Source organism: Arachis hypogaea, chromosome 10 (assembly GCF_003086295.3).
Source record: "Arachis hypogaea cultivar Tifrunner chromosome 10, arahy.Tifrunner.gnm2.J5K5, whole genome shotgun sequence".
NCBI classification, from domain to species: Eukaryota; Viridiplantae; Streptophyta; class Magnoliopsida; order Fabales; family Fabaceae; genus Arachis; species Arachis hypogaea.
In genome coordinates this window covers 75,361,800-75,368,382 of record NC_092045.1, presented here as the reverse complement: position 1 = coordinate 75,368,382, position 6,583 = coordinate 75,361,800, and the positions used below count along the sequence as shown (strand labels likewise).

The 6,583-nt window shown below is 37.6% G+C and overlaps 1 non-coding gene across 1 annotated transcript; it reads right to left on the bottom strand.

Annotated features, from left to right (window-relative positions):
- Positions 1-2,294: 2,294 nt before the first annotated feature.
- Positions 2,295-2,398, bottom strand: LOC112719180 (small nucleolar RNA R71). The gene has a single exon (XR_003161493.1). It is a non-coding gene; the product is annotated as a small nucleolar RNA R71 (small nucleolar RNA).
- Between the last annotated feature and the right edge of the window lie 4,185 nt (positions 2,399-6,583).

Below are 6,583 nucleotides of genomic sequence, written 5' to 3'. Positions count from 1 at the left end.
TATTCGAAAACCCATAAACCATTTTTAATCTGCCTGACTGAGATTTGCAAGGTGACCATAGCTTGCTTCATACCAACAATCTCTGTGGATTCGACCCTTACTCACGTAAGGTTTATTACTTGGACGACCCAGTACACTTGCTGGTTAGTTGAACGGAGTTGTGTCCACTAGTGCCAATTTCTAAAATCCAATTACAAGAAATAGGAATCACAATTTCGTCCACCAAGTTTTTGGCGCCGTTGCCGGGGATTGTTCGAGTATGGACAACTGACGGTTCATCTTGTTGCTCAGATTAGGTAATTTTCTTTTCAAAATCTTTTTCAAAAATTTTTCTTTTTATTTTTCGTTTTTCCAAACTATATTTTCGAAAAAATTAATAAAAATACAAAAAAATTAGAAAATCATAAAAATCAAAAATATTTTGTGTTTTTTGTTTGAGTCTTGTGTTAATTTTTAAGTTTGGTGTCAATTGCATGCTTTAAAAATTTTTCTTGCATTTTTTTTCGAAAATCTCATGCATTCATAGTGTTCTTCATGATCTTCAAGTTGTTCTTGACAAGTCTTCTTGTTTGATCTTGATGATTTCTTGTTTGTGTCTTTCCTTGTTTTTCTTGTGCACTTTTGCATTCATATTTTCCATGCATTAAAGATTTCTAAGTTTGGTGTCTTGCATGTTTTCTTTGCATCAAAAATTTTTCAAAAATATGTTCTTGATGTTCATCATGATCTTCAAAGTGTTCTTGGTGTTCATCTTGACATTCATAGCATTCTTGCATGCATCTTGTGTCTTGATCCAAAATTTTCATGTTTTGGGTCATTTTTGTGTTTTTCTTTAAATTTTTAAAAATCAAAAATACCTTTTCCTTATTTCCCTCCAAAATTTCGAAATTTTGGGTTGACTTGGTCAAAAATTTTAAAATTAATTGTTTCTTACAAGTCAAGTCAAAATTTCAATTTTAAAAATCTTATCTTTTCAAAATCTTTTTCAAAATCATATCTTTTTCATTTTTTTTATATAATTTCGAAATTTCAAAATTAATTTTCAAATATTTTCAAAAATCTTTTTCTTATCTTTATATCAAATTTTCGAAAATTAACTAACAAGTAATGTGATTGGTTCAAAATTTGAAGTTTGTTACTTTCTTGTTAAGAAAGGTTCAATCTTTAAGTTCTAGAATCTTATCTTGAAGTTTCTTGTTAGTTAAGTAATTTTAAAATTAATTTTTTTTTTTCAAATATCTTTTTCTTAAAATCTTTTTATCTTTTATCTTATCTTTTTCAAAATTTTATCTTTTTCAAAATTTGATTTCAAAATATCTTATCTAACTTCTTATCTTCTTATCTTTTTCAAATTTTGATTTCAAATCTTTTTCAATCAACTAACTAACTTCTTGTTTGTTTCTTATCTTTTTCAAACCACCTAACTACTTTTCCCTCTCTAATTTTCGAAAATTCCCCTCTCTTTTTCAAAATTCTTTTTAATTGTTTTAAATTTTAATTTTAAACTTATTTTATTTTTAATTTTCGAAATTCACTAACCCTTTTTAAAATTATTTTCGAATTCTTCTCTCTCTTCTCTTATCTTCTTCTACTTAATTATTTAATTACTAACACTTCTCTTCACCTCTCTTCATCTAAATCCGAATTCTTCTTCATCCCTCTTCATTCTTCTACCTCTTTCTTCTTCTTCTAACATAAGGGAATCTCTATACTGTGACATAGAGGATTCCTTTTTCTTTTCTTGTTTTCTTCTCTTTCTTATGAGCAGGAACAAGGATAAAGGCACTCTTGTTGAAGCTGATCCAGAACCTGAAAGGACTCTGAAGAGAAAATTAAGAGAAGCTAAATTACAACAATCCAGAAACAACCTTTCAGGAATTTTCGAACAAGAGAAGGAGATAGCCGAAAATAATAATAATAATGCAAGGAGAATGCTTGGTGACTTCACAAAGCCAACATCCAAGTTTGATGGAAGAAGCATCTCCATTCCTGCCATTGGAGCCAATAACTTTGAGCTTAAGCCTCACCTAGTTGCATTAATGCAACAAAACTGCAAGTTTTATGGACTTCCATCTGAAGATCCTTATCAGTTTTTAACTGAGTTCTTGCAGATCTGTGAGACTGTAAAAACGAATGGAGTTGATCCTGAAGTCTACAGACTCATGCTTTTCCCTTTTGCTGTAAGAGACAGAGCTAGAATATGGTTGGATTCACAACCTAAGGATAGCCTGGACTCCTGGGATAAGCTGGTCACTGCCTTCTTGGATAAATTCTTTCCTCCTCAAAAGCTGAGCAAGCTGAGAGTGGATGTTTAAACCTTCAAACAAAAAGATGGTGAATCCCTCTATGAAGCCTGGGAAAGATATAAGCAGTTGACCAAAAGATGTCCATCTGACATGTTTTCAGAATGGACCATGTTAGATATATTCTATTATGGCCTCTCTGAATTTTCAAAAATGTCATTGGATCATTCTGCAGGTGGATCTATTCACCTGAAGAAAACGCCTGAAGAGGCTCAAGAACTCATTGACATGGTTGCAAACAACCAGTTCATGTATACTTCTGAGAGGAATTCCGTGAACAATGGGGTACCTCAGAAGAAAGGAGTTCTTGAAATTGATGCTCTGAATGCCATATTGGCTCAGAACAAAATGTTGACTCAACAGGTCAACATTATCTCTCAAAATCTGAATGGATTGCAACATGCATCCAACAGTACTAGAGAGGCAGCTTCTGAAGAAGCTTATGATCCTGAGAACCCTGCCATGGCAGAGGTTAATTATCTGGGTGAACCATATGGAAATACCTATAACCCATCATGGAGAAATCATCCAAATTTCTCCTGGAAGGATCAACAAAAGCCTCAACAAGGCTTCAACAATGGTGGACGCAATAGGCTGAATAATAGTAAGCCATATCCATCATCTTCTCAGCAACAGACAGAGAATGCTGAACAAAACAATTCTAATTTAGCTAATATAGTCTCTGATCTGTCAAAGGCCACTTTCAGTTTCATGAATGAAACCAGATCTTCCATTAGAATTTGGAGGCACAAGTAGGCCAGCTGAGTAAGAAAGTTATTGAAACTCCTCCCAGTATTCTCCCAAGTAATACAGAAGAGAACCCAAAAGGAGAGTGCAAGGCCATTGATTTAATCAAAGTGGCCGAATGCACAAAGGAGGAGGAGGACGAAAATCCCAGTGAGGAAGACCTCCTGGGACGTCCTTCAAGCAAAAAGGAGTTTCCTATTAAGGATCCAGAGGAATCTGAGGCTCACCTAGAGACCATAGAGATTCCATTAAATCTCCTTCTGCCATTCATGAGCTCTGAAGATTATTCATCCTCTGAAGAGGATGAAGATGTGACTGGAGAGCAAGTTGCTCAATACTTAGGAGCTATCATGAAGCTGAATGCCAAGTTATTTAGTAATGAGACTTGGGAAAGTGAACCTCCCTTGCTCATTAGTGACTTAGATACTTGGATTCAGGAAACTCTGCCTCAAAAGAAACAAGATCCTGGCAAGTTCTTAATACCTTGCACCATTGGCACCATGAGCTTTGAAAAAGCTCTATGTGACCTTGGGTCAGGAATAAATCTGATGCCACTCTCTGTGATGGAGATGCTAGGGATCATTGAGGTACAACCTGCCTTGTTCTCATTACAATTGGCAGATAAGTCCATAAGACAAGCTTATGGAACAGTAGAGGACGTGCTAGTAAAAGTTGAAAACTTTTACATCCCTGCTGATTTCATAATCCTAGATACTAGGAAGGAAGATGATGAATGCATCATCCTAGGAAGACCTTTCCTAGCCACAGCAGAAGCTGTGATAGATGTCAACAGAGGAGAGTTAGTCCTTCAATTGAATGGGGAATACCTTGTGTTTCAAGCACATGGCCATCCCTCTGTGACAAAAGAGAGTAAGCATGAAGAGCTTCTCTCAGTTCAAGGTCAAGAAGAGCCCACACAGTCAAATTCTAAGTTTGGTGTTATGAGGCCACAACCAAACTCTAAGTTTGGTGTTCAAACTCCATGTCCAAACTCTAAGTTTGGTGTGGAGACAACACACTAAATTGACCTGATCATCTTGTGGCTCCATGAGAGCCACTGTCAAGCTATTGACATTAAAGAAGCGCTTGTTGGGAGGCAACCCAATTTTATTTATCTAATTTTATTTTGTTTTGTTTCTTTGTTATTTTTATGTTTAATTAGGTACATGATCATGAGGAGTCACGAAAAAAATCAAAAAATTAAAAACAGAGTCAAAAACAGAAGAAAAAAAATTTTTCACCCTGGAGGACGCACGGGCTGGCGTTCAACGCCCAGAAGATGCATCTGGCTGGTGTTCAACGCCAGAACAGAGCATCTTTCTGGCGCTGAACGCCCAAAACAAGCAACATCTTGGCGTTTAACGCCAGGATGCGCACACAGAGGACAATCTGGCGCTGGACGCCAGAAACAAGCTTGAAACTGGCGTTCAACGCCAGAAACAAGCATTACATGGGCGTTTAACGCCCAGAACATGCACCAATGGGCGTTTGAACGCCAGAATGGTGCATGAAGGCAATTTACACGCCTATAGGGTGAAGGAATGGTATTTCTTTTCACCTCAGGACCTGTGGACCCCACAGGATCCCCACCTCAGGATCTGTGGACCCCACAGGATCCCCACCTACCTTTTCTTTTAATCCTATTCACACTCTCCTAATCCAAATCTCATTTTCAATGTCACCCTTCCCAAAAACCTTCACCAATCACATCAATTCCTCTTCCCAATTACACCATGCACCATTCACATCAACCTCCTTTTCCCCATAATCCACTACCTCCATTACATTCAAATTTAATTTCCCACCCTTTCCCACCTAAATGGCCGAAACCTAACCCTCCCCCTCCTATAATACCTTTCCTTTCTTCTTCATTTTCACACAACACAACCTCTTCTTCTCTCATATAGTCGAACCCCCTTCTTACTTCTCCCCAAACATTCCCCTCTTCTTCTTCTTCTACTCTTCTTTTCTTTCTTGCTCGAGGGCGAGCAAATTTAAGTTTGGTGTGGTAAAAAGCCTAAGCTTTTTATTTTTCATTCACCATCAATGGCACCAAGACGGAGTTCCTCAAGAAAGGAAAAGGGAAGGCAAAAGCTTCCACTTCCGAGTCATGGGAAAAGGAGATTCATCTCCAAGAGCCACCAAGACCACTTCTATGATGTTGGCAAAGAAGAAGGTGATCCGAGGTCTTTCAGCTCAAAAAGAATGAGTATCCGGAAATCCGACATGAGATCCAAAGAAAGGTGGGAAGTCATAACCAACCCCATGCAACAAGTCGGAATATGATGGTTCAAGAGTTCTATGCTAATGCATGATCACTAGGAACATGATCAAAGTATGACCCGAATCCAAGAACTATATCACAATGGTTCGGGGAAATACTTAGATTTCAGTCCGGAAAATGGAGATTGGCGTTTCATCTACCATGATGCAAGGTGATGAACGCCCTACACAGAAGGGTCAACTTATCAAAGGTGGACAAGTCCTAATGGACATTTGTGTGGAAGGCGCCCAATGGAGAGTAGACTCCAAAGGCAAACCAGTCCAACTAAGAAGACTGGACCTCAAGCCTGTAGCTAGAGGATGGTTGGAGTTCATCCAAAGATTCCATATCCCTACAAGCAACCGATCTGAAGTTACTGTGGATCGGGCCATCATGATTCATAGCATCATATTGGAGAGGAAGTGGAAGTTCATGAAGTCATATCAATGAACTCTACAAAATAGCCGACAAGCCTTCATACATGGCACGGCTAGCCTTCCCCCACCTCATATGCCATCTATGTTATTCAGCCGGAGTTATCATAGATGGAGATGTCTCCATTGAAGAAGACAAGCCATCACCAAGAAGAGGATGGAGCAACAAGGGAAGTTCTCACGGCCCCAAGGAGAACATGAGGAAGTTCATCAACAAATGCCTCATGGAATGCACTTTCCTCTAACAACTATTGGAGCAACTCAGTACCTCCTTAGAAGACTGAGCCATAATGTGGAACAACTAAGGATGGAAACCATGAACACGCCCTCACTCTCCAAGAATAAGAGAAGATCAAAGAGCTATGAGGGAGGAGCAACAAAGGCAAGGAAGGACCTAGAAGAGTTGAAGAACATCATTGGTCTTCAAGAAGAAGACGCCACTAGAGGTGGATTCATTCCTTGTTCTTTATTTTCTTTCTGTTTTCGGTTTTAGTGTTATGTTTATCTATGTTTTTGTGTCTCTACTCATGATCATTAGTGTGTAACCATGCCCTTAAAGCTATGAATAAAATCCATTAGTCTTTCACCTCTCTTAAAAGAAAAATGTTTTAATTCAAAAGAAAAAAGTCATATTTCGAAATTATTATGAATTTAATTTATTATATTGATGTCGTGGCAATAATTTTTGTTTTCTGAATGAATGATGAAAGTCATATGTTTTGATCTTGTTTTTATAGTGTAAATTGTTGGTTCTGAAAGAATGATGAAACCAAAGCAGTACAATGTTACATTTTAGATCCTGATCCTGGCAGAAATTAAACAATCATGAAATTGAT